The sequence below is a fragment of the Pipistrellus hanaki genome (assembly GCF_964339955.1).
Source record: "Pipistrellus hanaki genome assembly, chromosome: 7".
NCBI lineage: Eukaryota > Metazoa > Chordata > Mammalia > Chiroptera > Vespertilionidae > Pipistrellus > Pipistrellus hanaki.
This window is the reverse complement of record NC_140509.1, coordinates 19,129,603-19,145,106: the sequence shown is the minus strand read 5'-3', so window position 1 is coordinate 19,145,106 and position 15,504 is coordinate 19,129,603. Positions and strand designations below refer to the sequence as shown.

The 15,504-nt window shown below is 39.2% G+C and overlaps 1 long non-coding RNA gene across 1 annotated transcript; it reads right to left on the bottom strand.

Annotated features, from left to right (window-relative positions):
- Positions 1-1,414: 1,414 nt before the first annotated feature.
- LOC311625262 lies at positions 1,415-15,262 on the bottom strand. The gene is made up of 3 exons (XR_014795460.1): positions 14,874-15,262; positions 13,131-13,222; positions 1,415-3,540 (listed from the first exon to the last, which is right to left on the bottom strand). It is a non-coding gene; the product is annotated as an uncharacterized lncRNA (long non-coding RNA).
- Between the last annotated feature and the right edge of the window lie 242 nt (positions 15,263-15,504).

Here is a 15,504-nt window from a genome sequence, read left to right as displayed (position 1 = left end):
TTCTAAATTCATATCTCTTTCTAGTGTTTTCATTTGTGCATCAGCCCCTTCTTCAGATCCTGAACCCTAGCCATAAATGGATGTGGCATGACTGCTGCTGTAGACTGAATCTGTAAGAAAATGAACAGAAGTTGCTGATGTGTGGTTTACACAGGTGTAATTATATTCGTATCCTTGGCCAATTCATAATGGTAGGCATGATACTCATTAGCTAACTCAGCCCTGAGCTTCCTGGTACTCACACTTGCCTGGGAAATAAGTATTTCATTGGGAAAGGCATATACACCCACACATCTGCCCAACTCTGCTTAATGGCACCTCTAACTCCCAATGCAACTTCAAAGGAAAGTCACACACATGAAGTTGGTTCTCTCTGGTTCTCAGAAAGTGGCCAGTGGACTGTATCAGCCGGCCTCCTCGGTGCTTCTGCATTGTGTGGCCAAGCTACTGGGGAAGGCAGATCTAGAGGTAGGCGTGCCTTCTGTGAGGTATGGATGCCATCTGTGCCAAATTTCAGTACCTCCAGGAAAAGCAGCCTGACAAAGAGTGGGTCATGAAGAGGTTCTGGACCAAATGTGGCTTCCCAGTGTGCTGGGGCTCCTGGAGGCACACACACTGAGGTGCCCAGCCCTAAAAGTTAGAAAAAGAACTATCCAAATGGGTGTCTATACTTTCCAGTAATTCCTCAAGCCATGCTGGTCCTGACCTTCACTCTATCTAAATGTTTGTCAGCTTCCCAGGATTCAGCCATAATCCACATGTATTGGAGGAAAGTCAGCTTGGCAATAGGAGAGATAGAAGCATGCCCTTTCCCAATTAAAAAAAAATAGGGGGCCTGTCCTCATCGGTGAGGGAACATACCCTCTCCATCAATGGCTGTCAGCCCCATTCCACAAACCCATCACCCCTGAAGAGTTGCATTTCAACTAGCGGCTCTCAACTGTGAGGGCGCCACTGGGCAGGCCTTCAGGTAGTTGAGAGGCCAGTGGCAGTGTCTCCAGGACAAAGCACTATGCTGGGCAAAGCGCATCTGTGAGGTGGCCACTGGCTGCTGCTTGCTCCACTACCTGTGTGTCGACTGAGGTGAGGTCTTTTGCCTGGAGTGGGACCAGAGCTTCCAACCTTGCTGTGGCATGGAGCAGAACCAGCCTGCAGAGCAGCAGGAGGCACAAAGGCAGCTGAGTTTCTGGCCAAGCCATCAGCTGGCACCTGTTATTCCAGGCCCAGCCAACTGAGGATGATGATTATCCATCCTGCTTTTTCACCTGAATTTCTTCAGGCGTTCTTTCTTCTTCCCATGTTAACCCTCCCTTCTCCCCTCCAGAGAATAAAGCACTGAGGTTAATGTTTCTAACACTCTAAGCTTGCAGTATGTTTGTATAAAGTGTCTGGCCATCCCCAACAGAAGGGAAACAAATTGTCTGGATCGTTAAAGAGGACTGTAAGAAACTGACTACAGGTGTGTGGCTGCTTTATAGTCCGAGCATTTTATAGTGGCAGATCTAAGCATCTTAGTTCTATTTTAAATTTCTTGAGTGCCGATTTTATCACCCATAAAGTCATATGCATTTTCATAAACATCTACATTTACACTTGTACACACACATGCACACATACACACATCTGTCCTTCTCTGTACTAACCTTGTTCAAATACTAATAACCTGTATTAGTTTCCTATTGCTACTGTAACAAATTGCCACAAAATTAGTGTCTTTGCCCAGCTGGTGTGACTCAGTGATTGAGTGGCGACAGGAGGTCATAGTTTGATTCTCGGTCAGGGCACATGCCTGGTTTGCAGGCTCAATCCCCAGTTGGGGTGTTGTACAGGAGGCAGTTGATGAATGATTTTCTCTCTTCCTCTCCCTTCTTCTTTCTCTCAAACCAATAAAAACATGTTTTTAAAAATTAGTGGCATAAAACAATACAAATTTATTATCTTGAAGTTTTGGAGGTCTCAAATCAGTTTCAATGTGCTAATGTCAAGATGTGGGCAGAGTTATGTTCATTCTGAAGGCTCTAAGGTACACTTTGTTCCTTGCCTTTTCCAACTTCCGGATACCACTTGGCTGGGGTCCCTTTCTCCATTTTCAAAACCAATTACCTAGCATCTTCTCTCCTTTATGACTTCTGCTTCCCATTCTCCATCCTACTTTCCCAGCTACTATCCCACCCTGCTTCTCTTGAGTACTGAAGTCCCTTGCATCTGACAGTCAATGATTCCAGTTTCCCCAGCTCAGATAAAGTACTTAAAAACTGGGAGAAATATACAGGTAATGCTGAGGGAATCCTTCAAGGCAAGAAGTCATCTTCCAACCTCTCCTTCCTGGATAGTGCGTATATCCTTGAGATCAGTTATTCACTAAACTTTTTGTGTGCCTGCTATGTACTAGGCACTAGGTATGTGAAGGTGAAAAGGCTACAGTCTTTGCTTTCAAGAATTTCAGTTGGGTAAAAAGATGAGCAAACCAATAGTTAAAAAACAGTAAGACATGACACAATTAAAGCTGGGCATATGGCTACTTAGAGGAGGGGGTACCAAATTGAGTAGACTGATAAGAATTTTCCCTTTAGCTGAGTGGTAAAGGATAAGCATGGTGGAGGGACTCCAGGAAGTGGACTTGCAGAAGTCCACTTGCATTAACTGGGAGTGTCACCTTCTGCAAATGATTTTCTTCTGGATTCATTTTCTTATCTGTAAAATGCAATGGCCAAAGATGGTCTCCAGCTGTCCCTTCCAATTCTAGCATCTGTAGTGAAACCAAGCTTTCTTAAATTTCCAAGAACTTTGAGTGGAAACCAACCTTGGTTTTATAATTTATGATTTCCTTCTCCTCTCAGTTCTGTGGCATCAAGGCTTTGGTAGAACACATTGGGCCACTTACCTGTCCCAGTCCTTTGGACATCCTGACTTATGTCCATCCCAGTTGTTTTGTCCACCTGGGCTTTCAGGACAGAGGCCCCTGGACAGCTCTAGTGCTTCTATTTCCAGCTTAAAATGATCCTCTATCTCTATCTCCATTTCCAGTTCTGGTGCCTCCTGCTGCTCCTATGGAGAGTATCCTTCTGCTCACCCACCTTCTTGCTCCTTGCCTTTTTTCCTTCCCTGGGTCAGCCAGTGGTGGTGGTTGAGATTACAAAGCTGATTTGGCTCCCGGAGGTGGTCTGGGCTGCTGCTGCCTGTGAACTGCTTTGTAGAAGGGGCAGCCTTGAGGGGCTCTCCGAGTGTGGGATGGCCATGTGGGCAATCTTGCAGGCCACCTCATGGGCCTTGAACTTGGTTTGACACTGATATGCATGACGGACACATCCCTGCTCCTGAAGTCACCTGGCCACATCTTCATAGACTGAAGTATTGTGGTAAAGTGTCTTTAGGCACCTCTTGATGGCAGGCTTCTCTGTGATGGTGAGCAGGTGCTTAGATCTCCACTGGAGCCCAGTGGACTCCAGATGGATCCTCTTTGGTACCTGGGATGGTTCCACTGGTTTCTGGCCTGGGAGTATGAGGGCTAAGGCCATCAGTACACGTTACAGACATGTCCTATCAAAGAGAAACAGCATTGGGTACTTGTTAGGTTGGCAAGACAGATTTTACTCAGGTCACTGCAGTAGGGAAGAGAAAATCCAAGATAAAGTGAACTCAACACCAACTAAGACAAAGGTTTTTATAAGGGGTGAAAGGGAGTTAGCCCATTTAGAGATAACTAACAGGGACTTAGGGGAGTGCAAAGGGGAGAACAAATAGGGCTAGGGAGAGATGGAAAGTTACTGAAAATAGTTTGGCTACAAAGCACAGTTTGTGGTTTTTGGCAGAATTGTGGTTTCTTGAGAAAAGACTCAGCAGAGGGGCTAAGGTCACTTTTAGGGACACAGGGATTGGGGTCATCTTTAGGGACATTCGATTAATACGGGAGAAAGCCAGACTAAAGTTTGATCAAGTTTCTTGACACAGTGTTCAGGCAAGTCTTTTGTGTCGCATGGGAGATAATAGTTCACAGTTTGTTCCTGGTGCATAGTCTTCCCTCTGGAGCAGTCTGGAGGCTGTGGGTCAGTAAGACTGGGGTTCCTTTTCTTCCTTTGCACCCCAGTTGGTGATGGGAGGGTGAAGGTAGACCATATGTAGGCCAGCTTAACATAGAGCACCCTGTACTCTGTTTCTATGTCTACAGCAGAGAGCGGCTGGAATGGCAATAGGTGAGGAACAATGTTATTGAGGAAAGGACTCCCAGAGAAGCCCCAGTGCTGCAGAACTTGCTGTAGCTGTGGCTTTGGTGTTCCTTTAGCTGCTGGAGCTTATCACGGATGTTCTGGTACAACAGATGATGCTATGGAGGTTCTAAGAGAGCAGAGCTCGCTAATGCCATAGGCCCTTGTGCTCTGTCCTGCTTTGCTCAGGTTAGAGCCTGTGACAGGGAGGAGCAGAACTAGACAGTTGAACCTCCCAGGGGTGACCCTCCAGAGACTGCAGACCTGCCCAGGACCCAACAAGACTGGCTATTAGTTTCCTTGGCCAGCCACAGCCACCCCAATCTGTGAAAGGGAGAGATACATATGCACTCTTGAGGCAATAGCGGGCTTCTTCTAAGTGAGCCACATGTGGCTTTGCCCACTTGTGTCTGTCTCATCAAGTGTGCAAATGTCTGACCTTCACTTACACTCCCTGCCTCACCTCAGTAAGGTTCCAGAACAGCTCACTGCCAAAAGGCCAGCAGGTCTCCCACGCTGGATGTCCAATGAGCAAGCAGGCTCAAGGTGGGACCAGTCATCCAAACAGACCATTTGCATAAATGTCTTTGCTGGAAAATCCCTTCAATGGCAGCCAAATCAATAGACCATTTCCCACAGCACAGATAACAGAAAATATGTTGGGGGCCAGACTGCTATCTCCATTAAGATAGTACCACCCACAACTGTAAGCACCTGCTGGTTTCTCTTGAAAAGACAGGGTTGTTATCAGACCAGTGCTGACTTTGGAAGATCAGGACTGGGTGTGAGAAGGTGGCTGGGCCTCCACACTTCAGCCTGGAACATGGGAGGTAGGGCATGAATCCTCTTGACAATAGCTCCCTGCCAGAGTTCCCACAAAGTAAAAAGAGTCAGGTTGACACAGAACTCTGTGAAGCCGAGGCTAGTTTGAGTGTCCCAGCTTAGAGGTAATGATTGAAAAGGCTTAAATATTTCAAACTGTGAGGGCCTGAAAAAGGATCCAAGAAGGTGGTAAAGCAAAGGAGAAAGGTTGGGGAAGGCGGGGGGAGAGGGGCTTAAATAAGATGCCAAGAAGAAATGACTTAAGATCTGAAGCTGTGTATTCAACGATAATTCAACCTTCATTCATTAGGGCTTGCTTTATTTCAGGCATTGTGCTAAGCATTCAGGTCAAGACATGGTCCAGTGGGGGAGACAGACATGTAAACAATAATTGCAATACAATAAAAGGAGCAATAGAAAAATGTCAAAGCAAAGAGATGAGGTCATTCCATCCTGCTTTCTACTACAAGGATATGCTGGGAGTGAGCAGTCAATTGGTAGCTCTGAACCAAAACTTTCTCCTCTCCCTCTCTCTTCTCCCTTTTCCTCTTCCACAGCTGCCAATGGCCCCCAATCCATTCACTGACCCATTAACAGAACACAGTAAAATGAGTTGTTGACCTCTGTCCGAAGGAAATAGAACTTCCCAGTGGAACTGGGCTGTCCAGCTCCTTAGTCCTCTGCTGTGAGAATTTATTATGTTAGATTATTATTTTGTGGGCAGATGTTTTCTAAGTGACAGGAAATCAAATTCAAGTCCTATGACCTAAACTAGTCAGAGAGAAATAGTTCAATGCAGAAAAAAGATGAAAATATATAAATGTTTGGTGTACTGTATTTCTTTTGAATTTAGATTTTTATTTATGAAAGATAATAGTTTAAAACTCTTATCAGTTTCAGAAGATATAGTTTGAAACAGAAGAACTTGCCACCTAAATTTATGTAAACATTTTGTCATGTTTGCTTCAAATCTTTTAAAATACTTTCAGCTACAGATCTCCCTTTACCTTTGACGCTCCTCCAGAAGAAACCACTATCCTGAAGTTGGATTGCACCATTCATTTTAATACATATTGTTAGAGTTGATACTTTGTGTGTTAATAATAATTTATTCATTTACTAGAGGCCCGGTGCATGAATTTGTGCACCAGTGGAGTCCCTTGGCTTGGCCTATAGGATCGGGCAAAAACTGGCTCTCTGACATCACCTGAGGGATTCCCAGATTGCAAAAGGGTGCAGGCCAGGCTGAGGGACCTCACTGGTGCACAAATTCATGCACCAGGCCTCTAGTAAATTAATAAACGATTACTCTTTATTAACACGTTTTGAAACGTTATATAAAAGTACATGTCTTTTGCTATCCCACTTTTTTGCTCAGTATTATTTCTCTCTATATATAAAATACTGAGTGAAAAAGTGGGATGGATATATATATATATATATATATATATATATATATATATAATTGATTTCAGAGAGGAAGGGAGAGAGAAAGATAGAAACATCAATGATAAGAGGGAATCATTGATCATTGATTGGCTGTCTCCTGAATGCCCCACACTGGGGATCGAACCTGCAACCAGAGCATGTACCCTGATTGGGAATCAAACCATGACCTCCTGGTTCATAAGTTGACACTCAACCACTGAGCCACTCCAGCCAGGCACTCAGTATTCTCTAGACATATGAGGCTACATTCAATTTCTGTATTCCACTGAAAGAATAAACCAGTGTATTTCTTATTTCTTTCTGTCATATTTCTTATTTCTTTCTGTCATATTTCTTATGCTTTCTATTTATCATGTTTTCTTTGATTTTTTTCCATCTCTTTTCCTATATTCTGTGTAAGACATGGATTACACAGTATTTTGTTTTTGTATGACAGTATTTGACTTTTCTTTTCCATCTACTACTTTAGAAATGATACTTTCTACTTCAATTTTTTAGTCTTTATCTTTAAATTTTAAACATGAATAACTGCCTTCAAAATATCCATTTTCCTTATGAATAAACAAAGATTTTACAATATTTAAATTTGATCTACTTTAGCCATTTGTCACATTATTGTCTAAAGCTGAGCTCTTTAATATGATCATCATTAGCCACAAAGTGGCTATTTAAATTTAATTAATGTTAAATAAAATTAAAAAATCATTGTATTGGTTACATTTTAAGTGCTTAATAGCCACATGTGGCTAATGGCTACTATCCTGACCAGAGCAGATATAGAAAATTTCCATCATCGTAGAAAGCATTATTAGGCGAAGCTAGTTATTTCCATTTAGTTTTTACTTCCCTCCAAATTAGTTATTATTAGTAGTATTGATTTTTAGAGTCAACACTTTAGATTTATCTTCTGTGTTTATCAATTTCTTTGCTCACCATTGTTTTTTCCTTACTTCTATATTTAATTTCCTTTTTCCCAAAATGCATGCTTCAGGAATCTACTATGGACTGAATTATATAGCTTCTAAACTTATATGCTAATGCCCTAACCTTCAATGTGGCTGTATTTGGAGATCATGTCTTTTGGAAGTAATTAAGGTCAGAGTTCATTATGATTCTTTAATCTGAGGATTCTTGTCTTTGATCAATTCTGAAAAATTCTTAAGTATTATTTGTTTTATTTCCTTTATTTTTATCCATCTGTAATTCCCATTATATTTACTTGAACCTTTTTATTCTATCATTCATTGCATTTAACTTCTTTTACATTTATCATTTTCCCCATTCTGCTGCATATGACATTTTCTTCAGTTCCATCTTCTATCTTACTAATTCTCTTTACAAATGTATCCATTCTGCTTTTAATCAGTTCATTAATTTATCCTCTCAAAAACTGTATTTTTCAATTCTAAAAGTTTGATTTGTTCAAATTTACCTTTCTTTCCAGGATCTTGTGTAGAAATAAAAAGAAAAACATCTCTTTTTTTTGCATTAAGTATATTGATGTTGGAATCTAACTGAATTGTTCAGGGCTTCAGTTGTCTAGACTATGAAATGGGGCTTTTTATGAACTGGCCTCTGAGGTGACTTCCAGCACTAAAATTCTAGTATGCACTCTCATATTAATTTTTTTTAATGAGTATTGCTGGCTGACTTTGCAATTCCAATTAATGAAGATGGCATTAAAGCATGGCAGTGCATAAAGAATGGTTATTTTCAAAGCCATCATCCCCAGACCTCTGAGGCTGTAAGCCAACACCTTCTGTGTGTGTGTGTGTGTGTGTGTGTGTGTGTGTGTGTGTGTATGTGTGTGCGCGCGCGCATGAACATAGGACAGGAAAAATATCCATCTGGTTTTTGTTTCAGATCAGAGATATTTTTTGGATGCTTATCAAAGAATCCAGTGAAAGAGTAGGGAGAATGGATAAAGATTAAACCTCTCAGCTTGTCAGAGAGTTTTGTTTTGATCTTTATAGCACTTAAAATACAAAGTTAGAGTGTTAACAGTTTTTCTATACTTTCTAAAACCAACAGCATATTAGAGTGCTGAAAGAAGAAGAATATAGCTTGTATTTCTTCTTATCTAAAGATTCCCACAATTGAGCTATAGGGATGTAGAAAGGTGCTAAAGTGGACTGTGGGTATGAGCTGGAGTGGGGGATGAAGGAGGTGATCTCAGTATATTCCTATAAAGGGCAAGTAAGTAATCAATGCAACCATTTCTGGAGCTTTGTATCCCAAGCATCTTTGAAATCCGACTCCCATTTTGTCAAATATTCAGTGGTAGAGGATGCAATGAAATTCCGTTTTCCTAAACCCTGGTCTTTTGGTCTACCAAACTAATTGTGAGTGCTGTAGACAGGAACTCCAGTTTCTCAGTCAAATGGCACAGAGCCAATTAAAATTAATATTCAGCCTACTTCAAAGAGACCTGGCTCTCCTCCAACACTGACAGCTGAGCAGATATAGCCATTATGCTTTTATGATTTATTTGTTTTTGCTTAGATTTTTAGACTAAACTTGATTGACATATCATATATATATATACACTTTGCTTTATTGAGGTATACTTTATATATATTCTGTTTTAAAGTTCAGTAAATAAAATTTTCCTTTCTTTTCCATATTGTCCTGGACAAAGTTTAGGAACTAAATGTCAAAATTATAATCTCCTAACTATTGGTATTTTGAGAGAGTGGGTTATCTTTTAAATTTCTATTCTTCTGTTGTCTTATATGCAAAAACAACTATTCATTCGAAATTAAGATCTTAAAGATCATTAACATCTACATGTGTTTTGTAAGCCCTTGTGGCATTGTGTGTGAGGCACATCTATTTATTCTATATACAAATATGTAATTCTTATCCCCCTCTCTCCCTCATTCCTATTTCCATTCAAATAGCTTTTAGATCTGTCCATTTTTTTTCTCTGAAATGTCTTACTCTCAACATTTTCTTTTTGTCTTTTCTTTGAATGCCCATTTCAGGCATCATTTTTTTAAAATCCAATTTAAGAAAGCCATTCTAAGTAACCCATCCTCTGGCCAGATTAATCTTCCTAAAGCACAATTTGATATTGTCTCTCTTTTGCTCACAAGTCATGCATGGCTCTCTTTTGCCTTCTAAATCTAGCTCAGTTTTCTCACTCTGCTGTTCGGTCTCCTCTACAGTCAGGCATGGTACATGCACCCAATGCTTCCAGTCCTACCCTGCACTCACCTCTTGTGCTGACCCATCATTCCAGCTACTTTCGTTTTCCTAGAACTTGGTCATCGTTGCCTTTACATTTTGCTTACAATGTCATGGCTGCCCCACCTTCCTGGAAAAATACTGTCCACTTTTTGATCCTCACATCAACTTTTTTTAGCTTTACCTCACCACTCCTGTGTAAGTTTACATCTGCAATTTTTAATGCAGGTGGACTTTGTACCATGCCTAGACCACACATTGCTTTTTTTCATGATTATTTGTACTTGCACCTTATTTTCCATATTTGACTGTAAACTTTTGATCTTTTACCCCCGCCCCACCACACACTGAAATAAAATACAGACAGTATAATTTATAGTGTGAGTAAATACCAGCATCACAAAGCCATGTTGGTTGCACAAAGACAGGCATTTTAAATATTTTGACACTTCACAATGATGCTGTGCTGTTTACTTGAAGGATAAGGTAAATTAAAAACTGATTATAAATAGTAGCTAATTTACTCTCTTTTACCTAGCTCACACATAATTGATTAAATGAATGAATAAAAAAATGTTACAGGACACATACAGATGCTAGCCCATCTATAAGTCAGCAGAAGGTATTCATCATGTCCAGAGAAAGGTCTCTTTACACCTTAAACAGTAGAATGAGTAAGAAAATCTACAATGCATTAAGGTAAGATACAACGGATTGTTTTTTAAAATCAAATATTTTAAAATATAAAATATCTGTTCACTTAATATTTAAATATATTCATTGTTTATTTTTGGTGTTTTTTAAAATATATTTTATTGATTTTTTACAGAGAGGAAGAGAGAGGGATAGAGAGTTAGAAACATCAATGAGAGAGAAACATTGATCAGCTGCCTCCTGCACACCACCTATATGCCTGCAACCAAGATACATGCCCTTGACCAGAATTGAACCTGGGACCCTTCAGTCCACAGGCCGATGCTCTATCCACTGAGCCAAACTGGTGAGGGCTCATTGTTTTTATTTAAAATATCTTTTTATTGATTTCAGAGAGAAAGGAAGAGAGAGAGAGAGAGAGAGAGAGAGAGAGAGAGAGAGAAATGTCAATGATGAGAGAGAATCATTGATCAGCTGCCTCTTACATGCTCCACACTGGAGTTTGAGCTGCTGCAACCTGGGCATATGCCCTGACCAGGAGTCAAACCATGACCACCTGGTTCACAGGTCAACACTCAACCACTGAGTCATGACAATTGGCTATGTTCATTTTTTTTTTTTAAATGCTATTGGATGTGGCCATATAGACCTGGGTTCAAATCTTGCCTATGTCCCTTACTGGTATAGGATTCTGTAATCTTTAAACTCTAGTCTCCTCATCTGTAAAATGAGGATTAAAAATAACCACATTGCAAGGTATTATAAAGAGTAAATAAAATTATATGATAAAGTACATACATGCTATCTGATGTATAGTACATGTTCAATAAATGACTGTTCAAGTCAAATCGTAGCTACTTTAAAAGATAGATTTTTATACTCTAAAATCATGATAATATGATAGCCACTAGCCACATATGCTGACTGAACACCTGAAATGTGGCTCATCTGAATTGAGATGGGGTAAGTATAAAAAAACACAGATTTTTTAAGACTTAGTACAAAAAAATAACTAATTAATACTTATAAAATATTGATTACATGTAAAAATGACATTTTGGACATATTAGGTAAAGTAAAATATATTATTAAATAAATTTAATGTGTTTCTTTTTACTTTTTAAAATGTAGATACTAGAAAATTATATAAATGACTTGTATTATTTCTTTTAAAAAATATATTTTATTGATTTTTACAGGGAAGAAGGGAGAGAGATAGTTAGAAACATCGATGAGAGAGAAACATCAATCAGCAGCCTCCTGCACACCCCCTACTGGGAATGTGCCCACAACCAAGCTACACGCCCTTGACTGGAATCGAACCTGGGACCTTTCAGTCCACAGGCTGATGTTCTATCCACTGAGCCAAACCGGTTTCAGCAACTTGTATTATTTCTATTGCCAGCACTGATCTAGAGTCTGTGGTCAAAGACAGAAGAATTAGGTGTACAGATGGTCAACTAATGCTTGATTGATATGGCTAAATCTTTTCATTTCATGACATAGGCACAATATAAAGAATTAAGGGACTATACTTTTTAAAATGCATCCTTAAATCTAGACAGATTAAGAGAATGAAGTTATTAGAAAATCTCATATACTGCATTTATATTCACTCATTATGGCTTTAGAAATTTCCTCCTGCAAATCTGTGGCTCTCTGCCCTGAAGCAGAGTTCTTCAATCAGAGCCTCAGTGAAGTTGTGCAATTTAGAATGGGGATGAATTTTCAGTGGCTAAGAACCTAGATTGCTGAAATTAACCTTGGCAAATGACAATGAGTCACAAGTTCTTGGTAGGCCCAACTGTGTTGTCAATTTTCATAGACAAATCAGTGTCACCAATGCTCTCTGGCTTCTGGATTTTCCTACCTTTTGTAGCATAACTAACACAAAAGCTTCTAGGAAGCAAAAGACAGGGCAGAAGCTATGGGACTATATAAGACACACTAGCTAACTCCAGGGACCATTTCACTTTCCATTAAACATATATCAAATGCCTCTGATTATATTCAACACTGGCAGATTTGGAGCCAGACAACCTATGCATGTATTATTCCTTTTAGCCAGATGGATTTGTAGCAAACAAGGTCTCTCAAAAAAGTGCCTGGATTGGTTATAGTATCAACTTTTGAAAAGGAGTGGGAAGGACTTGAATTTGATTGTCTGAGTTGTTCAGTAATGCACCAGGGTGATTCTCTCTTTTCTCCCCAATATCTCTTGACCCCTCTCCAGTCACTAATACTACCATCACCACTACCATTTATTTAGTGCTCACTAGATGCCAGGAACTTTTCTCAGTATTTTATATCTATTATTACCTCACCGAATACTCAAACCATCCTTTGAACTAAATACTTCTATCTTCATTTTAAAGGTGAGAAAACTGAATTACAGAATGATTAAGTAGGCTGTTTCCAGTTATACAACTAGTAAGAACAGCCAGAAAGAGAAAGAAAGTCTGCTTGTCTTGGTGGTCATGACCCCAGAGTACAGCATCAAGAGAAGATTCTGACTAGTCCACATCACAGAAGAGAATAGATCTGCATGGCCAGGGCAAGCCCGGACCTACAGATTATGCCTTAACCTGCTCTGGCACTAGAGAGAATTTTTGAAGTCTAAGCTTTTGTGGACTTTGAGTGTTTAAGGTCTATAATGGATTATGGTGCTTTCCTGAGTGCTGAAATCATGGGCTATTTAGGATATTAAATATATATATAGTGAGCATAAATAATATTTATGAAATATTTTTAAATTATATAGTGCTTTTGGGTACTTTTTGTTGAAGGACACAGAAAAGTGGAAGTATTACATACATTTTGCAATTGCTTTTCCTGCAAACTTCTGCCTTCCAGAAAGCCCCCTAGTGTTTGTTCAGCTTTAGAGATTGCCTTAGGTCTGTCAAGGCCTCGGGAGAGAAAAGGGGGAAAGCAAGAATGTGAACAAAAAAAGAAAACCATAGATACACTATTTTATTGTATTACATGTGCTTCTTCATTGTAAATAAGAAATGGAAAAGAGCCATTGGCTAAACTCAGCTGGACTTTGTATGAGATATGTACAAATGCCTCTAACTTTACTTAAAAAGTAACAATCTGATTGATTATTCTCCCCTCAGTTTGAAGGAGCAGGAGATAACAAAGAAAACATCCTTTCTGTACTCAAACATCTCATGCCTCTAAGAAAAGAAGAGAGAAGCACCATTTAAATAACCAAATATCGTAGGGAGATATGGGGGAGATAAGAGATCAACCGAAGGACTTGTATGCTTGCATATAAGCATAACCAATGGACACAAAACTCTGGGGAGGGAGGGCATATGAGGGAGTGGGGGGGGGATTGACATATAATACCTTAATTTAAAAAATGAGAATAAATAAATAAATAAATAACCAAATATCCGCATGTCCTTCATGGTTAAAGATGATGATATTAAGGACTTTGTAAATAGAATTGTCATTACAGTTTTCAAAATTACCAAAGGCTCATGGAATGTTTGAATGGGATAGATTATTAGGAATATTTTAATTTTCTCATATTTATATGAGGAAACTAAAGCCCAGAGAAGTGTGTTAGAGTCAAATGTGGTTTTCATTATCCCACTCCACTTTCTATTGCAAATTTACTTGAGTTTTCTTTGAAGTAAGCTTCCTGGTTCTTTCACTGTTAATTTCAAGTGGTTTCCAGAGCAGAGAATATTATTAGTATTGCCTTCAATATATCCACAATATGACAATTATGATCAAGTGATAAAGACACTCTTAAGTTATAATTATCCCTTATGTTATAACTAGAGGCCCAATGCAAGAAATTGGTACAAGGGCTGGGCCCTCACAGCTGCGGTTTTGTCCAGAAGGTCCTCTGATTTAATTAGCATATTATGATTTTATTATAGATTGCATGCAGAATCCTCATTCTAGAATTTTATTTTATTTCCCTGTTAAAAGAAAATCAAGCAATCATGAGAAGCTGGTCTTATTTCTCTAAGGATCAGTTTATCTGTCCACTAGGATAATACAAAACTATAAACTGTATAATAACTAAAAATACATATATGCATACAAATAGATGGCATTTTTGTTTGTTTAGGCAGATTATACTTAGAATACCTGAAAGGGCACCATCTGCCTTGGAGACCCTCAAACAAGCTAATAAGTAGCTTGGCCAAAATTTCAGATATAGAATGACCAGATGACTAGTACTGGGCAATCTGGTATTTCTGTTTCCTGTTCTATAAAATTAAAAACATGCTGGGGCAATGAGAATGTTCTTTATTATGCACTGGTGGTTACTTGGGTGTATGCATAATAAAATTTAATTGAATTGTACACTTAAGATTTACTGTATATAAACTATACCTCAAAAATAAAATGGAAGAATATAAACAGCAAAAGACTAAAAACAAAACTTGGAAATGCAATTGATCTCTATTATTTAATTTCTGATTGATACTTAAGAGTGACTTAGCACACTTTTTTGTTTCTCCTTGTGTTTTCTTTCAATAAACTGTTACTTTAAAAGATCCCGTGATGTTATAGGGCGAGAAAGCCTCAACTTACCCGTTTGCAAGATGATGTAGTAATTATGTCCAAAATTTTGTTTAACACACGAGGCCATCTCTGGAGCTGCGGGATACATATTCTTCCCACTCCTCTGCCGCCTTATATTTTTATGGGGTACTTCAGGAAACGGTATTCAGATAGCAATTAAATGACTTTTTAAAATTGTCGCTGAATTAAATGACTTTTCTAAAGATGCTATGATTTTCTTCTTAATCCCAGAGTCTCGAAATTCACTTTATTTCTTCTGGACGCTACTTAAGATATCCAGCACACCTGATTTGAATATATACTTAAAAACTATTTGCTTTTATGTTTCACCTTCTTGCGTTATAAACCCCTCTTCCATGATGTTTAGTGTTTGAATCCAACCGCCAGGCTCAGTTTGTTCCCCCTTAGGCGACTGAGGGTATAGCCAATTGGAAAAACAAAAACAAAAACAAAAAAACATCCGGGAACTGAGGAAAAACTACTATTCCCCGAATGCATCGCTTTCAAATCTTCGGCTGCCCAATGACCAGGACCGACAAGATTCCTTTAGCCCCCATTGGTCAATTTTCCCGTCAGTGGAACAAGGCGGGATAAACCTCGGATGATACATTTCCGCCGCCGCGAAGAGCCGCTCTCTATT